Here is a 23,119-nt window from a genome sequence, read left to right as displayed (position 1 = left end):
ATTGCCCCAGTGCATGCTGGGATGCTTTCAGGATGCTGCAGTATTATAACTTCATTTTCTGTGATGTTTTTTTCCATCTTTTTCTTTCTTGCTTGCTACTTTTGGTCCACAACAGCTAACTCTGCATCAACGACTGGGCCTGAGATATGTGACCCCATGCACAAGTAGAGGAATGTAAAGTAGGTTAGAATGTATCATCTTTATTTATCTATAGTTTCTAGGAACATATCTGGAACTTGGTCTATGCCTGCTACAATAAATTAAGCCCCTTAACTCTGCAAGACAGAGTTGGTGTATACAAAATGCCTTTAGATGTGATTAAGGGGGTTTGTGTGGGACAGAGATAGCTGCTGCCGAACACACACCAGCCAGCTTCAGACAGTAACCCGGGCGAATGAGTGGAACTGAGCCAATACTACCATCAAAGGATTAAGTGGGACGCTTACAGAGGACAGTTTGCAAATCCAGCCTGCCAACGCAGGGGACATTTAGACAGGGATAAGATGTGTGAGGGAGGGAAAGCGAGAGAAATGGAGAAAGGAATAAAATGCGTGGTGCATGTAGAGAAAACAACGAGCAGCTCGAGCAGGCAGAGTTTTAAAAGTAGTAGTTTGACATTTTGCGAAATGTGCGTATTCATTTACTTGCAGAGAGTTAGAGAGATTCAATGTCTGTACGATGGATAACTTCATACAAAAAAACTAAATAAGAAGCTACCGCCACCCGTCTCTTATCTTAGGCCGCAGGCAGGGGGAAACGGCTAGCTTCGCTCTCTCTGAAGGTGACAACATTCGCCTCTCAGCTCCTCTAAAGCTCACTATTTAACATGTTAAAGGTGATCTATTTTATAGCATTTTCACCTGTAATTTGTGTTGTTACTATGTTTACATGCTTTAACATAAAAATAAAGGGTCTGAGACGCTCTGTTGGAGCGCCTGTCTCTTTAAGCCCCCCTCACAAAAAAGCCAAATATCAATGGTATCAATCTTTTCATCTAACTCTTGGCAAAGCAAAATGTCTAATATTCCTTTAATTGTCAAATAATTACTATTAGACAGAGATGACATGAGGAGAAAACCCCAAAATCCGGGAGAAAGTAGAGTGATCACCTCATTTCATCTCCACCTGTGAAGATGCAGATGTAGCACAGTGTGTGAGTCTGCTTCTCCTCGGGGCGGGTCCACATGTCAGCAGGTCGCCGCCATGTTAATTAAAACCGCTTGTAGTATGTGGAGTTAGGATTCTCTTAAGAGTATGTAGTAGCTCAAGCAAACAAGTTTGTGTGTCTGTGTGTGACAGCAGCGGCCTTATTGTTTAATTACATTTTATTGTTTACATGATTCCCCTCATTAGGCCTATTGACCTGGTACAACTAATCATGTTTACAGAAACGGTGGAGGACATTGGAGGTCTTGGAAATGTGTTGTACTAGTTTTATGTCCCATTCGTATATTGGGAACAAAGTAATAGTAGATCCTCTGGTGATAAAACCAGTGCTTTGCTTCCAGCAGCAGCAGCGTGTTTGGAATAACAAGCACATGGGTACATTATGGACCGTGGCACATTCCCAGATCAATCCAGCAAATTGCATAATTGGGATGCAGCAGTGGGCCAAAACATGGTATTTAATATCTTTATTTTTTAAGTTCGACAACATACTGTACACTAAAAACACTACTATATTTATGTTTTCTTCTTTTGGGGGTATGTTTGGCCTTTATTTTTTACAGGACAGCTGAGGACATGAAAGGGGAGAGAGAGGGGGAATGACATGCAGAAAAGGGCCGCAGGTCGGAGTCAAACTGGAGCCTGCTGCGTCGAGCAGTAAACCTCTAGATGTGCTTAATAACCTAAACAATGGCTGAATTCAATTTGCGTGGCTTCAATTAAACGATTGTTAATTGTATTAGTTACACGTGTGTCTTCTCTGCACGTCTAAATGTCTGCTCTGAAAAAAAGTCAGTTGAATTAATCAGGTTCTGGTTAAATGGGGGTATGGCAATGCAATGCTCTGAAGTCAGTACTAGTTTAAAGTCACTCTCGACATCTGTATTAAAAGAATTCCATTCAATCTTGGTCAGTTAGAATAAAAACAAAACAAAATTGATCATAAAAACCCCAGTAGCAGCAAAACCCTCAAACCTGCGAGCACTTATCAGATCAAAGATACAGAATAAATTATGAAATGTAGAAAACATTAAGTTTTATTTTAAGGCTGATGATGTGACAACAGTAGTATTTTATTTTTAAGAAAGTATATGAGGCTGAAATTAGTTATTACAGCCACAGGCTCATTAATTAATGCTGGGGAGCAAGGAAGAGCAAGGGGTAAGGTTTGATTAAATAATCACTGTAAGTGCGTAAAGTATTACGTTAATTACTAAAACAATCCAGCTCAGTAGAGACATAGTTATTTGATTATTTGCTATGATTGCTTCCACTTTTAGATTTCCTCCGAGTGGAGGGAAACAAGTCGCTGTGTGATTGCTTTGTGTGACTGCTGCCACATGGAGTAGTGGGTATTATTTGAAGTTTGCCGGAGGCATGGAGACACATCGGCTCATGGAAACTGATTGCTCTTTGATCGCTTCATGTGATTGCTGCCACCAGAAACGTTGGCTTTGAAACGATATCTTGCTGGGGAGGTGGGTGAAAAAAGGTCCCACAAAGGCTGAACCCTTCCATCAATTAGAGGAAGCTCTGATTCATCATGAAAAGGTTGGATACGCTAGACTGTGGCTGCAAATGATTATTTTCAATAATCAACTTATTTTAAGTCTATAAAATAGCGAAAAAACATCCATTACAGATTCCTGGAGCCCAGGACTTTATTCAGGAAGCCTTATGGAAAATTGTATTGAAAACATTTTTCCTTCTACTCGTGAAATGTTCCCTGTACCACTGGCTGCAATACAACCCCAAAGCATGATTGAGTCCCCCCATGCTTAACATTTGGACAGAGGTTCTTTTTATTAAATTCTGTGCCCTTTCTTCTCCAAATGGACTGTTGCTCATTGCGGCCAAAAAGTTCTATTTGAACCTCATTGGAACTTGTACCCACAGTGCATCAGGCTTGTCTATATGATCATTTGCAAACTACAAACGCTGATATTTGTGGTGAGGACGTAGAAGAAGTTTTCTTCTGATGACTCTTCCATGAAGACCATATCTGTACGAGTATCTCTTTATAGTGGAATGATGTACCACAACGCCAGTGTCTGCCGGGTCTTTCTGGATGCATCGTGCAGTCAAACGTGGGTTTGGACTTGCTTTTCTCACAATCCTGAGAGCTGTTCTGTCTGATATTTTTCGTGGTCTTCCAGATCTTGCTTTATCTTCCACTGTTTCTGATAACTGTCATTTCTTAATTACATTCCAAACAGAGGACACTGGCATCTGAAAACGCATTGCTATCTTCTTATAGCCTTCTCCTGCTTTGTGAGCGTCAACTATTTTCAGTTTTACTTTTCTAGACAACTGCCTAGAAGAGCCCATGTTGCTGATTGTTGGGGCAGGGTAAGATGAGTCTTGGCATGTCAAACCTTAAGATTGACATCACCTGGTTTTTCCAGACAGTGATTGAGAACATCCATGACACTGTCATATCTCATCTTTCCAAAGGGGGCAGTACAAGGTATTAACTTTGCATTGTGCCGAAACTTTAAGACCATTTTTTGGTTTTCTGTTATTTTGAAAGTGTAAATGATGGAAATAAAATCTAACTTTTTGTAACATATTATACAAATGTCTAATCTGTCCTTTGATGCCTTTTGGAGATTTTTCCATCTTTCCTTGGCTTCTTTATGCACATTAATACACATTTTTACCTGAGGTGCCCAAACTTTCGAACCCCACTGTATATAGGGAATGGATGGTGAGCTTATGCGTTTTGGTGTAATGGTTGCAATGCAGAAGGCATAATCTACTGCAGATTAGTTGATACTCTGCAAAGAAATGTGCTGAGAAAATCTCTTTCTCCATTCTGTATGGCGAGCAGAGTTCTAGTTTCATCAGTTCAGTCTCGTTAACGCTTGATGGGTCTGCTCCTATGCTTTACTCTACCTACATTACATTACATGACGCTGACGTCATGTAATGTAATGTAATGTAATCATGTAATTACTGACGCTTTTATCCAGAGCGACTCACATGTGCTATGTATCAAATCATCATTTTGAAGGAGCAATGACTTGGAAGAGCCTATCTTGTTACTTATTTAAGAAAAGAGAGAGTTTAAAAGGTGATTTACAGAAAGTTAGAAAGTGAGCGAGAGCAACTGCAACAAGCTGCAGTCCAGGTCAAGGCATCATCATTTATAAAATAATTTAAACCTAAATTTAATTTGTTATTCAATTTTTTGTTCATTAAAAATTGAAGCTTCGAAGGGGGGACTTTTTCAGACAAAAGGCTGGACAATTGCATGCTTAAAACCAGATAAGAAACCTGCCAGTGACAAGAGAACAGGTAATAATATAACACATTTTAGGTGCAATTGTGTGAAATCAGATTTTAAAAACCAAGTATGTAATTTAGTAACTTGGATGGTCTAAGGTTGAAATGAGTGAAAAGGGGAAAATAGCGCAGGAGAGATGTACATTAAATGTATAACTGGCATTAATGATGTCTTACATTCAGATTAATACAATCATAGCCCTATATTTAAATAGCAGGCCCACATGTACAAGTGCACTGTTAACCCTATCACCCCTTTGGTTCTGTTTTTTTTTTCTTTCTCAATCTCCATCCTGTCTCCTCTCAGCTTTCCTTTTCCCAGCTCACATTAGTTTCCTTATTACATTGTGCTTTTACTGCCACCGTGCACATTAGTCAACACAACTGTGCCAGACTGATGTATTTTTGCCTTTTTATACTACCCTGTAGCCCACTCATTCCTCTGGTTTTTGTCCAGCTTTCTTTATTTTTTTTAGTCTTACGCTTACTAGCCTTTTCCTTGTTTATTCTGTCTCTTCCATCATCTACTCTCCGCGCCTCCGTCTGTTGCTTCTTCTCTTAATTCGGCCCTACATCCTATCTATTTAAGGAAGAAAGCAGCATCTGCTGGGAAACTGCTGGGCTGGGTGGGGAGATTTGTCTCTGTGGCACAGCAAGTCCCCAGATGCCCCATTGTGGCTCATGCTGCAGGGAAAGAGAGACAAGAGAGGGCGATGCACTGTGGCAGATAGACAGATATGGACCGGGCAACAGCGGGGATAAGAGAAAACAACTGCTTAGAGCGAGCGAGGGTGGACAGAGCAGAAGATGTACAATGGAAATGTGGAGTAGAAAGAAACTGTGTGTTGAGCTCCATCTCTGCTGTGCCCTGTCCTGCTTGAAAGCCTCTTAATGTTCGTGTTCCACTATTATCTGCTGATCATATAAAAGAGAGTGGAAGAAGCCATTGGAGGGCCCAGATTAAAGTTACTGTAAATCAAAAACAAAACCATCTATAACAGAAATGGTTTTGTTTGTGATTTGCCTTTCATTTAGAAAGCAAGGTTTGCTGCAATTTACAACTGGAATGGGTTTTCACAGCGGACCGACTGGTTCAGTTTTGACCTACTGTACTTGCCATGCAGTTTTCCTCTGTTAAAAGCATCATTTCAGGTGCATTCACTTTCAGTTTCCTTTCCAAAAAAAGGGGTTTAGATAATCCTGGTAAACTGTTGCCTTGTTAACTAGCTGTATAATTGTTAGGTTTGTTGTTCAAAATGTCACGCTGCTCCCAGAGTTCAGCAATTAGCTTGGTTGGTATGCTGTTATCATACCCATTAGCGACGATGGCAAAAACTACAAAAGCAGCCATGCTCCAATAAATTAGAATTATGTTTGAAGGTCGATAGCCTCATCCCTGTAAGGTGTATACAAGTGGGAGAGAACTGAGAGACAAGTGCCGTAGAGGGGGAAATCTAAATCAGATAGCAGAGGGAGGCAATTACCAAATAAATGAGTGCGCTCCAAACAAGATCATTACAGAGCCGGTTGTGCCAGATGGGTGTGGTTACAAAGCATTTAAATTCTGTGAAAAATATGTCCCATCCCGTTTAGATCTGCATGGATCAGCAGCTAGTGTGGTGAAAATAGCGTCATATGTGACAGACAAAAGAGAGTGTTGTGTTGTGGAATCTCTTTTTGTACTTCTCAGATGAGTGAAACAAAATGGAAAGTTATTGTTTTAAACAGGGCTTGTACATTGAAATCACAATTCCTTACATAACTTAGTATTTTATCGAGCTGTAACAAGTATGAGTCTGGCTCTGAAGCTGGCGACTATTGATTTTTCTGGCTTTCAATGACAACTGTCACCGGCAGAGCCAGTCAGCTGCTGCTAATGAACATTTAATCTGTGACTTGGCAGAACAAGGAAAAAGAAACTCTTGGCGCTGGGCCCTTTTAATAATGGTCTAAAAGTTTACACTTTGCTGGCCGAGTATTTTCTTTGAAAAATGCTCTTTTTATGTTTTCAATAAAAAAATAAAGGTTGGACCGGTTGTTAAGGCATCAGTGCTGTATTAGAACCGGGTCTTGGTATCCAACCCTAATTATGAACTAATATATACTTCAGCAAACATCAGCCTGATCAGAGTTACCTTAAATATCAGAAAACATCTTTGGCAAAAAAGGTATGACGTGTACTGTGACGTCACATTCTCACTCCCATCACGTCAAAAGACAACGCTTGGTCACGTGCCTAGTTGACGTTTGTTATTGATGCATAAAGTCTGCTTTAGCGTCATATTTAGACATGCTTGGTTGGGACACTTTGTGACATTTGTTGATGCTGCGGGTCGGGACCCTTACCGTCAGTATTTGACGCTCTTGTGACATGTGTCTAGCCTTTTAGCATTATATTTAGTTGCGCTTGGTCGGGACTATTGGCATCACTTTTTGACGCTCTGGGTCGAGAGATACTTTAAACACAGGGGCACTGGACAAGAACAGGAGCTGCTGCTCTGCCCGGTGTGTCCAGGGTGATTTTTGCATCGGTACCCGACCGCTGAGAGCCTCTGACCAACGGGTTGGTGACGTGTATTCGCCAACATGGAGAGGGGGCGGGATTCATGACCTGTACTGCAGCCAGCCACCAGGGGATGATCAAGATGTTTTGGCTTCGCATGGAATCTATGCATCCACCCCTGGTTTACTGTGTGTGTTGGAACAAAGACCAAAGTTGTTGTTGCACAAAAACGGTCTATACGAAGTAAAGATGTGTCAAAACAGGCTAATTTCACTAATGCTCTGTTAAAATAACAATGAAATGCTGCGTTACTGATTTAAGACCAGGTGTTTGTTGGTCAATGGCGCGATCACTTTCTGCTGCTGCAAGATAGCAATACGCTGAGAATTCACCTGAACACAGCTCCCTGTAAGACCAGCACGCGGATGGGCGCAAAGATGGGTGCAGGTGCATTTACTATTTAAGCAACTTGGGCGGTGGAAAAAAAATTAATAACTGCCTCGGTCTTAAAATAGCAAAGACAGGTGCAAGATAGGGTGCAAGACAGGGCCCAAAGTCAGTACATAGCTGGAAAATTATTTTTTTCTCTATAATTTCACTTGAAACTTTTTACCACCTTATTGATACGTAAATATGATTATAAATATTTTGTAAAAGCACCAATTGCCAACAACATCTTTGTAATATTGATACCTATGTATTTGGTCAAGAATATTGTGATATCGGATTTTCTCCATATGGCCCAGCCTTATAGACAGAGGTTCCTCCTTGTAAAAGATCCAGTGATATGTGAGCAGTGGTCAGTCACATGGTGATAAAAAGTCACCATGGCAGAAAATCGTGTTGTGGGAATTGTACAGCCAACTGGCGACTTCAAAAGTTTTGTTGTGGAAACTTAGCTTAAGGTGTCTCCCTTCTCAGTTGAAGAAAAACCACCAGTGGCAGTGGAATCTGCCAATATCTCATTGTTTACAGGCCTCGTTCTCCCACTGCGCGTCTCAACTCATCTTCCCTCTTTTCATCAGCCGACCACCCAAAACTTGGCAACCTGACCTACTTCATGATTTCCCTTATTTTTCTCTCCCCTTTCCTTGCTTTTTAATTTCAGAGTGATGCTCCTGCATCTCTAGATCAGGAGGCTGCTGTGTTCTCAGAAAACTTCAGATATGATGTGCGCTACAGGCTTCACTCTCACTCCTCTCTGCAGGAAGGCACATCACTCAATATTGCTGCAGGGCGAGGCGGTTCAAATCTATTAAATAATAAAAGCCTGCCCATCAGGGTGAGTTAATTTCAATTGTACACAGAAGTGTTATCAAGGGTTATGTATAATGTGAATATCAATCATATTTTTGAATTCAAGCGAGTAGTTTCATCATCATCTTGCTCCACAGAAATGCTGTGTTGCATATATTCATTGTAAGAATTGTAAAATTCACAGCTGCAGGATGAGGACACTGAACCCTCCAACTCTAGGGATTTGAAGAGGAAGTCAAATTCACCCAGCATCCCTCCTGTTCCAATCAAACCAGTCAAGCGTTGTTTGTGTGTGTGTGAACTACGACCTTAACCCAGTTGTAGATTAAAACTCAAGGCTGGTATTATTAAACCAACAGATGGACAGGCTGCATCAAATGAAAAAATGCTTCTGGACATCAGATGGTCATAATGGGACACAGCCCGCTAGTTTTCTGCATTTTGTGTTAGTGAAGCTAACCATAGCTTAGTGTACTGAGAACAATGGAGCAAGTGGCCAGACAGTACATTTCAGAACCGCCCCCTACTGGAGTAAAAGGCACAGTGTGTCACGTTTATACAAGAAATTTGAATTTGAATAGATGATTACTGACTGAATAATTCATTTTTACCTACAACAAACCTATAAACGAACACACTTCTTTTTTATGCAGAAGCCTGATGTTCTGCTAGGTTTTAGTACATCTGCAATGTAAACGTTATCCTTAATATGTCTGTCCTGGTTGTTTTGGTGAGACCTGTGGTTACAATGCTATCAACAGGATACGTTTTATACTACAGCAATATCATTAGGGATGAGCAGTATATCAATATTATGTTGATATCATGGTATGAGACTAGATATTGTCTTAGATTTGGGATATCGTAACATTGTAATATATGTGTGTTGTCTTTTCTGGTTTTAAAAGGCTTCATTGGAGTAAATTGATGTCATTTTCTGAACTTTCCAGACTGTTCAAGCTTTTCTATTATTTGCCTTTACACACACAGGACCCTATCTTATCTATTAACTTTGTACACCGACACATGTATCATTCCTATTTTGGACCCAACGCACAGCAGGCGTTTTCTTCACAGACTCACTTTGGTAAATTAGGGAATAAACTTGCGCTCCCGGGGGCGGTTCAGCAAAAACGAAAGGCGTTTTCTGCCCCAAATGTTCCCTAGTGCTATTTTGCAGTTTCAGCAAACAGTTCCGCCACAGAAAAGGAAAACCTAGTCTTTATTCAGATGCTGTTTTAAGGGCACATGCTTCACCGTGCATGTACTTTTCTTCTCTCATCTCACTGACCCAGCAGTTCCCATTTTTGCAAACCATACATAAATACAAGGACAAATATGACCATGTTTTACAAAACATTTCCATGAATTGTGGATGTGTTGATGACATAAATGAGGAACTATTATAGGACTTAAGGTGATGTGATGTTGAACTGCATCCAGAAGAGCTGCATTGTCTATAGTAAAGTAATCTCTGTCTAATGTTAGACTAGATTGCAAAAACACGCCCATGCACTCATAACCTTGTGATTCAGTGAGAGTAAGCCCAAAACACCAGGAAGTATGTTTTTGTGACATTTTGTTATTTACATTATGTCAAAAAGAAATGTCAATAGCAAACGTCGGTTTCCTCGGCTGTGAACCGCTCCGGGCGTGGGTCCATGGATGTAATAAGAGCGTGCACCTAGCAAATCCACCATTATAATAGCAATCTGCCATGGAACAGGCACGCCTGCTTTAAAAGGGAATGTGAAATAATGCTCCGATTGGTTTATTGCATGTACGCCCAAACCACACCTATGAGTAATGTAGCTTACTCATATGTAGATTTGCGTGGCCCGAGATGCGCCCACAAAGCTACTTGCATTTGGCGTTTAATACTTGTGTTTCAGACTGTTAAAATAGGGCCCATGGTGTCATTATATCAAAATATTAAAAACAATATATTGTTGTGTAGATAACATTTTGTTAAAGTATTAATTGTCAACCCTACAAGATTGTTGCAATATCAACATCGAAATATTTGATTTTATCCATGTCTCCATCCATGTAAACTGAGGATATATATGTGTATGTGTGTGTCTGTGTGTGTGTGTGTGTATATATATATATATATATATATATATATATATATATATATATATATATATATATATATATATATATATATATATATATATATATATATATATATATATATATGTATATGTAAAATTACCTAGTATATTTGCCAAAAGCAGTTGATGATTGATCATGATTCATATTGAATCCATAGTACATAAATACTTTACACATGTTTTGCAGTTTAAGCTTATTATATTAAAATAGTAACATATTAGAAGACATAGTTTATGTTAAAATTTATTCATTTTTTACAATGTGGATGATAACATTTTTCACTAAATCCTCAATTTCCTCCCCATGGAGAACATTTTGCCAAATGAAAGTCATTTTGCCAAAATTACTTATTTCACTTTAAAGGACAATTAGCTCCAGTATTAGCTTGGTTGTAGGCAGTATCAATGGTACATTAACTAAAATGGACTCAGCTGGTGCAAGGTCTCCTCAGACTGGGGCCTCTGGGTAATAATTAGAACAGTTAGATTTTGCTGTAGTTTGGGAAAGGTCATGTTGTTAGTGCAGGTTAACAGCACTGGTGGAGACCCAGTACTGATGGGGAAATTGTCAGCTTACACACACATAGGAGACTGGGTTAACAAGAGTGGAATTGTCGTAGGTCATAGACTCAGGGAGTGTAAGTTGATGGGCGTATGTTTAACTAATGACCGCCCCTTGTTAAAAATGTCTGTTTGCATAACTCTGAAAAAGAGAGGAACTTGTACAATGCTGGATAAAAAAAATGTACACATTATTGTAGGGCTGCCCTATGTGATTAAAATATCTAATTGCGATTATTTTGACTATTGCAAAATAATTCACAATACTGAAGGGAATGATAATTTATGTATCATTGTTCTCATTTTCATTTAAAAATATTTAAATTAAAATAAAATTTTAAGTGCAAAATGTGATAAATTGACTGTAATAAATCCAGAAATGACCACAACATGTCATCTGCTATTAAGGAAACATACTAAGTTGAATACTTACTTACTTTTCTGACAACAATGCTTAAGCAAGTATTTTCGCCTTTTGAAAGTTTTGGACGAAATGTCTTTGTGTTGTTATCAACTGCCTATTTTGACAGTCCAGCTGGGTTGCAAGACAGACCTGTAAAAACACAAACCCAGCGCCCTACAGCTCTAGTACAGCCAGAGAATGTCTAACAAGGGGAGAACTTCACTCTCTGGAAACTTCTGGGTTGGTACAATGGGGCTTAATAGGGAGTAAGATAGGGAGTGAACAGGCTCTACAAATTCTACCTTACCTAAAATAAAAACCTTGGCAGGTTTCTAAACAATTGCATGACCAGAGACATAATTAAACCCGGGTCAATATTGGAGATGTATTTGAAAGATAGACAGCTTAGAGCCCAAAATGACGCCTAGTTGGCTAATTTCCTCCTGTACTGGTTAGAACTGAGCTATAGGCTAATAAATCACGTCTATAAAGTCAGTCATTCCAACATTCATGTACTTACATTGAATTATATAGAGTACTCAAGTTAGTTACTCGCAAAAGCAATTGAGACACAGCCGGTTCAGTGATCCCAACTGGTCCTGGCTAACGTCGCCATGCTAACACAAGATAACTGCTAACGTTAGCGGAGGACCAAGCAAGCGTGCTACGGCCCAAAACCGTTACAAACCTATGACAGAAACAGTAAGTTTGACTGGCTCATAATGAAAACATGGAATGTAACTTTGGCAAAGTGACAGCGTAGCCTGTTCAGGTGACGTAGCAGACAAACGGTGAGTAATTTTAAGCCAAGAAAGTGTGTTTGTCGGTTGAGTAGAGAGGGTGGCGAGGTCATGATCTTTTAGCGGTTGTTCCAGTAATGTTAAGCGGAGATAAAGTGGCTGTCAGTCGGGGACAGACCTCCGCTTGAGCATGGGCTTTTATGACTGTCAGCATATTCAGCTTCAACTTTGCTTTTTCAGTTTCCTTTTCCCCTTTTCTTTTTTAAGTGGCGTGATTTGTTGTAGAAGCATAGTAAAATAAGAATATTTTTATTTGATCTTGCTTTGTTTTCTCTTTAGACTTTCAATTTGAATTATGAATTAATATACCTTGCATATTTGTGAGGATCTGTACAAAACTAAAACATTTTGTTTGCCACCTTTGGTTTTGATATTGCGCCAGTGCATATTTCAATTTCAAAAAAACTGGGATTTAGTTGTGCAGCCCTACAGTATTGTATTAACCAGTGGGGAGGGCAAGTAAATACAAAGCAGTAGGCCTACTTTGAAACTGGCCAAAACAACCAGCTCTACTTTATTTAAACAACTATGTATTTTGTATTTAAGAAGAGCAAGACAATATGATACAAGATTCAAGTTACAACTTACACTATGCTTTATCGATCCCCCCCCCACCCCACCCTTAGTGATTTGTCATTCTAGCAACGTTTTGTCTAGTGATGGCATCACCTGCGCAGTAGTGGCCAAGAGGGTAAAGTTGAATGACAGGTGTCGAGAATCACTCAGATTGGATAAAATAACACGTATCCAATTCTGATTCACCAGGGACGCAGCAAGCTCTCTTTAGGAAACCAATTAGCTTCAGATCACATGCTTGCCAAACGTTTAAGGACTCAGAGAAACATCCTTTTGTCTAGTGTCCCTGCCCATGAAACCGCATGGAACATATTGAAACATTGAATATAGTTAACCAAATAAAGCCAATTATTATTAAATGCTGATGCTCTTACTACAAGCCGGCACATTGTATAAGTATAGCAAACTATTTTATTTTTTATTTTTATGATTTTTCTATATAATTTTTTTCTACATTTATATTTCCTGGAATTTGATGGGGTTGGTGCCCTCCATTGACAAGCCACCACGGCTAACAAGTAAGAGAGATATGTAATGTAATTTTAGTTTCTAGTTTTTGTAGCAGTTATTATCCATCAGTTGTTACAGGGACGGGGAAGAAACAGAAAGCCGAACAAAGAGGATTACATCTAGAAGATTAAATGTTACAGATTAAAGGGAAACAAGCAGCACAATACTAACATAAATAGGCCTATGTCCGTGGGATCACACGACACTGGTGACGCGGTTGCTTATCAGTTTGTGTTTCGCTAGCAGCCTTCACCCCCGATGATTACATTGAGGCTATCTCCGTGGAGACGGTTAGTGGAGCAACTGATTGGACAGTTAACCTCAGGGGCATCTTTGCCGACCGGGCCTGCTGTTCCTCTTAGTGGGACTGATGGGGAATGTGCGGCGGAGAGAAACACTTTCATTTAGTCTGCCGGGCCGACAGCGTGCGTTGGCGTAATTCCCATGCAAACACATTTTCTCTTTCCTCTTATGTGCCTCATTGAGTGTGACCATCCTCTCCTTCTACTTTCTCTTTTTCACCAGCCCTTTTTTTAATTTGGTCACATCTTTGACTAGTTGTTTCTTTGTATTTTTTGGTCCAACTTCCTTTATCTTTTTCTCTTTCATGCAAATTGCAACTACTTTGCATTTTGCGTTCAGTCGTTCTCTAATACTTCTCTTTCTCTTCTGTCTGCTTTGAACATCTGCTCTGCTCTTGCTCTTTTTTGATGATAAAATGACTCAGCTGAATGTGCGCATGTGTTTCTATACTATCCGTGTGTAGATTTGTATCTTTCTCGGTGTATGTGTGCGCGCACTGACACACTCACGATTGCTTCACGCTTGTTCCCCTGATCTGTATTGAAATTCCCCGCCCCATGTTTACAGTCACTGGTTTCAGTATTAAATCCCCGTCTAGTGGTGACTCAAGCGTTATTGAGAATGGGATGACTGAACCACAACCCATTCACATTTCAATATACAGCACTGTATCTCAGAAAGTTCTACAAGGACAGACCTTTTCTATTTGAAGTGCCCTACTGCTCATATTGGCTGGTAAATGATGACACGCTGCCTGCTTTTTTCTTGTGTCATTGATGGCCTATTTTTTAGGTGGATAAAATATATATATATATTATAGTTTGTAGCCCTTTACTAACTGATTAATTGCCACACTCAAGAAATTACTACCTGTATATGTTTGTGCTTAAATATGGCTTTTGGAAAGAATTTAAAGGATTAAATATGAATTACTAAACAGACCTTAATTAAGAACCTCCCCAAGCACATTGGCCAGGAGTCATTCTTGATGTGTACTATCTCAAGCATCTCTCTCAGATAAGGTCAAGGATGATTGGTAATGTCTTGCTGCTTGCCTGTTTTCTTCATTTTCAGTCATGTCGCCATCCATACTATGTGCTAACGTTAGCGGCATCAAGCTGCACTGATTTGCCGGATATGAAAGCTGAATGCCACTGTATCTGTTGAGTCGTCCTAGTGGTACGTCAAGTGTAACGTACAGTATAGTCCCATCCAATTAGATTGAATTAGGTATTGATGATGCAAACAATAATAATGGTAACTCCAGTGAAATGATTGTGATAGTGAGGAGTAGATTGGGACTGTATTTAAAGCTGATTCTGGTTTCCATCTTTGCCCCAGGTGTCTCTGTTAACACACGGATAGAGGCAATATCTCTCTTTTGATGTTTTATTACAATCAAGCAACGTGCAACCTAGCTAACAGCTGAAGATCACAAACAACAAACATCCCTAGTTAATTAACTTACTTTAAATGTGCAATAACTATAAACCAATACAACAGGCTTAAATCAACTGAACATAAGTTATACAACTTACAGTTCTCAAAGACGCACACACACAGTTTCTACTGATTATCCTGCGGACAGATAGTCTCTTTTTCTTTTCTATCACTTTTTTCCCCGTGTGGTGCATGCCCGCTCGCAGTGTGAGACTACTTTGTTACTTCCCATCTCCGATCCGTTCCGTCACTCAGCCGTCATGATACGTCGAACAGAAACTGGAAGATGATAGTAAAACAGCTAAGAAATAAAAAGAGAAATCTCAAGGGAGCAATGAACCAAGACAGGAGGATTTGGAAGTGGGGGAACCAGAACACAATACACATGAGATTTAAATTATGAATGACAAGCAGCATCAAACTTTCAGTGTGGTTCTGGGATGCAGCGATTAGCAGGGATTAGAATTACCTAAAATAAGTTCTTTGTCTGATTTAAGGACTAGATATGATGAAAATTCAGATAGAAATTCACAATACGGACCAATATAATTGGCTGTAATGTTTTCCACGGACGGAGGAGGAGATGAGAGGGAACAGTAGAGGGCACAGTGAAAAAGCTCCCTTGAACTATTTTGGGTGGACTTGGATTTCAGTGTAGTGTTCTATGCATTAGAAAACAGCCTCCACTGCAAAATAACCGGGAAGAAATAAAAGGTGTACTCACAGCAGAGTATTGCTGTGTTTATGCGCCTGCTTGACACACTTCAGTCTGCATGGTGAGGCTCTCTAGCTTTGAGTTGTGCAAAATGAAATATAAACATACTTGACCTTTTTGTTGCACAAAATGTCTCAAGAGGTTGGCACACATCTTATTCAGAGATGAGAGCTGTTCGTGTATCAGCTGAAAAGTCAATTGACTTTAGTGTTCTAACTCTATATAAGATATTTCAGTATAGGTATTATATACAATGCTTTTCCATCAACCACATCTTAGACATATCTTACCCACTGCAGCCAAACAGCTTTGGCATATTAGTGGTATTAACATTGGGTGAACATAATAATCAGTGTTCTGTATGTATCTGAGGGCTATCTTTAATGTGTTCTTACCCGAGGCAGATAATTTAAGTTTTGCTCTGCATACAACAGGAACAATGTCATTAACACATGGAGAGATGGGCAACAATACAAAAAAACATTGTCGCATTGGGTGTCGCACATGCGCAATAGCTAGGTAAGATCACATCAGCTAGATAAGTCTTTTCTCAGACTTTGGACGGTACAACGCAGGATTAGCTGGGAGACTTCTTCTAAACTAGGGACGCTTGTGGAATGGGACATGGAAGTAGTTCTTTTGTAGATTAGGGTGAACTAAAGTGTGTTGTAGCAGTGTTTTGCCATTGAGAATGAGCTAGCATGTGCTACGGTTAGCCGGCTTGTCTCGGATAGTTTCGTAGAAAGCAATGCAGATTTTGAACAGTTCACCCGGAGACTGAAGGCAGAGGACATTCAGAAACCGTATCTTTCTCAAAACAGCATGGGTAGTTTTTTTTATTTCCAAGTTTATATGTGTGTGGATGCACCAGAGACACAAATTAACACCCCAAATCCCAGAAAAAGTGATTTTTTTTTTTTTATAATATGGGTACTTTATAGACAGGACAAGCCTTGCTATTATATTATCATATGAGAAGTTTCACTCATCCTCCTTTTCTTGTTGCTGTCATTAGGTGTCACGTTTGAATGAGTGAGGATCAACCTGTAATTGTAAACTAATTTGAACACAACCCATGCCTAATCCTAAATGGACGTTACATTGTAAAGTCGACATGGACTTTTTAATCAAAGAACCAGATATGTTCTATTCCAGTTGTCCATCTTTTGTACTGATCTTTTTATTGCCAGAGTTTCATGTCAATGTCACCAAATGAGTCCTGTGACATTGGGACACTGCTTCCAGAACAAGAAGCACCCTTAATTAGGCCTGCATGATTGATCGTTATAAAATCTCAATCTTGATTCACCCTGTTCATGATTTAATAACTTTGAATTTATTTAATTTATATTTTATTTCTTAAAAAAAAGAAGTTTGATTCTCATTTAATTGTACGAGCCGAATGCATCACAACTGCTACTAGTTTCCTCTGTGAGTTTTAAACAGACTGTAAAAAAAACTCCCAAGTGCTGCAATGCTCTCCCTTCTCTTCATTGAATGTTTCCAGGCTTGTGGTGATGCACAATGTGCCATAGGTGCAAAAATAAATGGCAGAGAACCGTGACATCAATTCTAAGCTAAAGAAATTGTGATTCATATTGTTCCCCGAATAGTGCAGGCATACCCTTAATAGTTCCACCCACTTCCCAGCTCCATTGTGACATGCTGAAAAATACTTTTTTTTTTTAGGTTGAGTTTCTCAGGATGAAAACTAAAATCAAAGCACAGAGCGGAGTGGTAGCAAAGGGCAAACCAAGAAAATCTAAAGACATTACACACGGGACATACGCTTGCTAAATTGGAAACTTTGCTAACTAATAACTTGAAGTTGATATTTTTTATGTAATGGCGTCATGCATTAATACGATATCACTGTTGAAGATGCAGCTTTCATCTGTACTGCTGTGAGACTGATTTGCATGTCTTTAATATACAAATCTTGTTCTTTAGTTTTCTTTATTGATTTCGACTGACAAGCCACCTCTCCCTCAAGTACAAATACCAGCTGATTCCTTCGGAATGAGATGTTGTTATTGACATTCTGCACTGATTGTAACTGGGGATGGGGGGCATGAGCAACAATGCATGTGCTGCATTTGTCACTCAAAGCCTGAATGCAGCTGCCTTTAACAGCATCCCCAGTGTTAGTTCTGAATTTACTTACTCAGTGATTGATATTCACATCATTCACTAGGCATTAATTAAAGATTCACCTTGATTCCCAGTAGAATGTGAGGAAATTCAATTGAGAACATGACCGGGGTAAAGATGCCAATCAAATCACTTGGAGCATTTCTTACCAGCGTTTAGATTTTAAGCAATTATAATCCATCATTATCTCAGCATCAGGGTAATCTCTCATTCTTTCCCCCAAGAGCCTCTTTATCTTCCTCCTCATCGTCTACACAACTTCATCCACCATTACTTATTCATGAAATGCTACATAAACATCTAATATGACTCAAAGAGAGTAAAAGCACATTTTTATGTCAACATGAGACACTGCGATTTTCATTGCCACCGTCCCAGATTTACTCAAGGAGAATTCACTTGAGTTAGAGTGTGATCTCATCAACTCATCGGCTAAGTTAAATTGTCTTCTTCAAAATGTCCAAATTAGCAGGAAAGATCTCTCTCGCTCTGAGCCGTTCCCATGATGTGAATATGCAATTAAAGCAAATGAATGTTGTTAGCATTTTTCATAACAGATTAAATAGACTGCTGACATAATTGGAGACTAAAAAACAGTCATGATGGGTTTGAATGTAAGAGACATTAGGGGCAGAAAAATAGATGTTTTTCTTTCTGTTGGTGGAATTGCAAAGTTCTCCAAATGCTACGCATTATTGATGTCTGTTTTGTCTCAATAGCAGTCAGCTGCTTTTGCTCAGTAAATGCAATCCTTTTGGTTGATTGTGATTTAAATTAAATGGCAAAAACACAGTGCCAAACAGGTGTTACTCCTTGGCTACCAACCATCTCCATGGTTAATGTATTGTTGTGTCAGTTGTTTGACAAAAACATTTTTTTAATACTTTTTTTTTTAACCTGAAAGCCGACACCACAAGTGTCATTTGTGTGTTTGAAAAGTGCAGCTTTTTTGGTACTGCCATGATTTATTGTAGCAGAGTTACATTTTTGACCTTACCTTCACGGTGTTAAAGTAGAAATTGAAGTTTTTTACCAAGCGGAAAACCTCCGGTGACATTAACAGATGCTTGTCAACTCTTTTAAATCATTATTGAGTTCCAAATGATGTTTATGCAAAGTTGCTGATTCAAAAGCTACAGGGAGCTGGTCCTTATTGTAAAATAAGCTATTTAAGTACAGTTGTTTCATAGCTTGTTTGTGATTATTGTGCACTAAGTAATCAGTCCATAGGCCTATGTTGTCACTAAAATGTTTGGATTGACTATGGGATTCCGTCTACACCTGGATACATTTAGTTTGAATAGTCTTAACACTCAATGGTGACTGCCAGATTTGTTCTTCTAATCTCCCAGATGATGTTGCTAGTATTTGACGTATTTAATCCTTTCTAAAACAGCAGTTCCAGCTATTGTCATCTGTTGCATCATCTTAATGACTTTGTAGACATATACTGTAAGTATCCCCAGGAGGCTTTTGGCAGTATACCACTGATGTTCCTGTTGTCTCATGGGAGAACTCCCAGCAGATGATTACAGTGAATTTCCTATGTTAGTTGAGACCCTTTCACAAAGTCCCTCCCAACAATTATGCTTCATTTAAGTAAGCAAGTCCCTGGATAAAATTAAAAGTCCTATTTTGGTTCTACGCTAAAATACATTTGTTGGGAGTGCCTGCTGTAGTCTATGGAGACGTCACTCTGTGACGCTGTAGATTCTTGTCAATTTGATGTTGTTAACAGATGCTTAAGGTTATGTTTTTATATGTTCTGATCAGTTGTGAATCTGAAAATCCATGAGCCTAGCTTCCCCCCTCATTTCAAGCACAAAACAGAATACCTATGTGACTGTATCAGATGTTGATAAAGTGGCTTTTTGGTATTTTAGGCTAATTTACTCATATTTAACTGTCAGACAGATTAAGGTCCCCCCGGGTTTGGATTATATCCAGCCTTTATACATTCATCAGCCCATTATTCTATTCCCATGGTAGTGTGCTGCACTTGATTCTTTGAGCCTTTTTGGTCATTTTCAGATTTCTAAAGTGTTCATTGAATATAGGCTGCTGTGGGCAAGATTTGGTTGTAAACATTAACCCATATTAAGGGTCCGAGTGGGACACATTTTCACCTCTAGGGTTTTCATGGTGCAGACTGTAGACCCTATCACACATGCACCTTGAGACCTCTAAAAATAGCGAGGATTTTGAAACCCAAAGCCGGGGTCTGGGGTCCTCCGCGATAAACATCTATTTTGTGTCGTGCATTCTGGTGACTTTTAAAGAATGAAAATAACAAGATAATAAGTACACTACAACAGCATTTTAATGTCAAATACTTTTAATTTCGTTTTTGGTGCATGTCCCGGGTTCAGCAGAGTACCAAGAGTAGGAAGGGAAGCCAGGCTGTAGGCTATGTGCATGCCAGGGACTCAGAGCCAGCTTTCCTTTCTGGCCCACACACCCTTGGGTCCTGGACGCCTAAGCGTTGAGGAACGGAAGGCTTACGGTCTCTGGAAGATAGCTGGGTACCCTGCCACGGCGGAGGAAAGCCAGCTGAGTCCCTCCGACTCCCGAGGCACCCTGCTAGAAAACTTAGGCATGCGTAAAGGCTGTCAACCCAGAGACAAGTTGTCCAGCAGCAGCCGCTCCCAACTCATAAGGGCCCAACGTATAGATAGAGATGTATGGCTTATGGGAGGAGGCCTCGGGGAAGACCCAGGACTAGGTGGCGAGATTATATCTCCAACCTGGCCTGGGAACGCCTCGGGATCCCCCAGTCGGAGCTGGTTGATGTGGCTCGGGAAAGGGAAGTTTGGGGTCCCCTGCTGGAGCTGCTGCCCCCGCGACCCGATACCGGATAAGCGGTCGAAGATGGATGGATGGATGGATGGATGGATGGCTTATACACACTGTACAATGCCAGATACCTGCTCTGGTTTTTGGGAATTTCTTTAAACCAATCACAATTGTCTTGAGCGGCGCTAAGCGAAGGACGCAGGTACAGGTTCAAAATAGCCTCGGGAAGGAACTTTTGGTTTTGGTGGAGCATGTGCACGTGAGCTCTGGAATTAAAATGGCTGCCGAGTGTTAAATGAGTTTTACTAAAAAAAAGAGATAAATATAATATGATTGGCGGTTCTAGCTCGGGGGATGTTTCCCGATTCGATCAGAGTTTAAAATGCCAACACAAAGGAAGCGGAAGGTAAGGGACATATGGCCAAGAATAAGGTGCGTCCGGCTGTCCTGTTGGGTGCGTTGTGTGTGAAAGGGCAACTTTGGACAAATTACGCACCTGAATTGATGGATATTGTCTGGACGTCTACTGTTTATACTGTATGTACACCACTGCCAATGACGCTATACAAGAAAGACCTAATCATGCATGATTTGAACATTTATACATTTTCTAGGTACAAGTAAACTTCAGGATCCCTGAAGAGTTACACAGCAGTAAATATTCTCCATATAAATATTCTTTTTCCCTTCCACTAGGAGGTTGATTCCCTGCACTGTGCAGTTGTTGTGATGGTGCTTGAATGTATTAAGCTGTCAGCATGAGTTGCTAGTAGGGACAGAGCACCCCAGGGCGTCTTGGTCACATCTGCCATTCACGCTCTAACACGGCACCATTCAGAGCTGATAACCAGAACGTATGATAATCCCTAGCAGCTGAGCACCGGGAGAACGGTGTGTACTCTGCCTGGCATCAGGGGATGATTATTAATCAAAGTTAAAACCCAGGACATCATTTTCATATGCTTGTACACATTTGTTGTGTTGCCACTGTATCTTACAGCCTTTTTGCAAACTATACAGCTTGCCGTTGTTTAATTTTCGGCCTGAAAGTCTAGCCACACAGCACTTCTCTTCCTCTCTGCCAATCTTCTGCGTCCCTGTCCTGCCTGTGTGTGTGTGGGGCTGGCCGCCGCCGGGCATGGCTGCTTGCTTGTTTGCAGCTGAGTCACATGATGGTACAACATCAAATCACAAGAAGGCAGAGGAGGAAAAAAGTGGGCCGGATCTGTGATGTGACAAGAGCGGCACTTTAAACTGCAGCAGTGCATACTGGAGAGAAAGTGAAACTAAAGTAATGATCCCATTACACTGGTATTGATCGATATCAATACCAACCTTGGTATCAAAATATTCGATATTTGGAGCAAATCCGTCCACCATTCTCAAGACTAAAAGAACTCTACACTCCTGTTGTTGGAAACCAACAAACAAAAACAAATTTAGGAGTGTCAGTAGTCGCATAATATAATAATAAAGCAGAGTATTGCCTGTGCAAGACATGAATTTTTCTACTAAAGCTACTGAACTGTATAAGTAACAGAGTGAAAACGTGTCTAAACACCCCTGTCAGGTAGTTTGATGATCCTGAGACTTCTTAGCATTGTTCTTAAAGCTTCCCTTTTCTCCGCTCTAGACACACATTGATGTTCAAATCATTCATTAATATGCAAATACATCCACACATACATACAGTACATGCATGCAGGTACCGACATACAGTACACCAACCTCGCTGCTGTTTGTCGTCCCCATTTGTCTTTCCCTCTCACTTGTAGAAGGCCAGTGTGTCCACAGCGCTAATGCCACTACAGTAAGTGGGACCACGAAGAAGACATAATTAATTTTGAATATATAGTTTTTATAGATGTATAGTGTAGAGTGTGAGCTGGAAGATAAGGGACACCAGAGGAGACTCTGAGGAACACAGAGATATAGGCTATTGTGTCACTTTATTTCACTCCTCTCACCTGCTAAATGTCAATTCTTTCCCTGTCAGTCCTCAGGCCACAGGGTGCTTGCCTCCTGCTGTCTACTGTATGACACACACACACACACACACACACACACACACACAGCCAAATATATAATTTCTGTCGATAGTATAATTGTGACTCAGATTACAACATACATTGTGATTTGAACATGGCACTAGCATGTTGATACCTGACAGGATTCCTTTTTATTCTGAGTTAGTCAGAAAAAGACAGAACATGCTCTGAAATCAGCCAAGGGATTTGTGACGTCCACCTATACTTTACAGATTTTGTTTGACACAATTGTAATCAATCAACACAATTCAAATCAAAATTTCAGCATAGAACAATAAAACAATCTGCTGTACTAATGGATATATTTTTTCATATGGATAAGGGAGACTGTCAATGTTCAGTTGATGAAGTTGCCTTGCAAACTCAAAATTGTGAATTTGTAACTAATTGAATAGTTACAAATATGGAACTCCTCTCCTTCATATTACGTAACAGCATACGTCACATGGCGGGCACTTGGAGAGAAGTTGGTCAAGGCCAAACCCCCAGC

At 40.0% G+C, this 23,119-nt stretch overlaps 1 protein-coding gene across 1 annotated transcript in view; it reads left to right on the top strand.

Annotated features, from left to right (window-relative positions):
* The window catches only part of LOC117947878 (kelch domain-containing protein 8B-like), a 136,768-nt gene that overhangs the window by 2,870 nt on the left and 110,779 nt on the right, over window positions 1-23,119 (top strand). The window lies entirely within an intron of this gene.

This window comes from Etheostoma cragini, chromosome 7 (genome assembly GCF_013103735.1).
Source record: "Etheostoma cragini isolate CJK2018 chromosome 7, CSU_Ecrag_1.0, whole genome shotgun sequence".
Lineage (NCBI taxonomy): Eukaryota > Metazoa > Chordata > Actinopteri > Perciformes > Percidae > Etheostoma > Etheostoma cragini.
The sequence above is the reverse complement of the archived record's forward strand: the minus strand, read 5'-3'. Positions and strand labels throughout refer to the sequence as shown.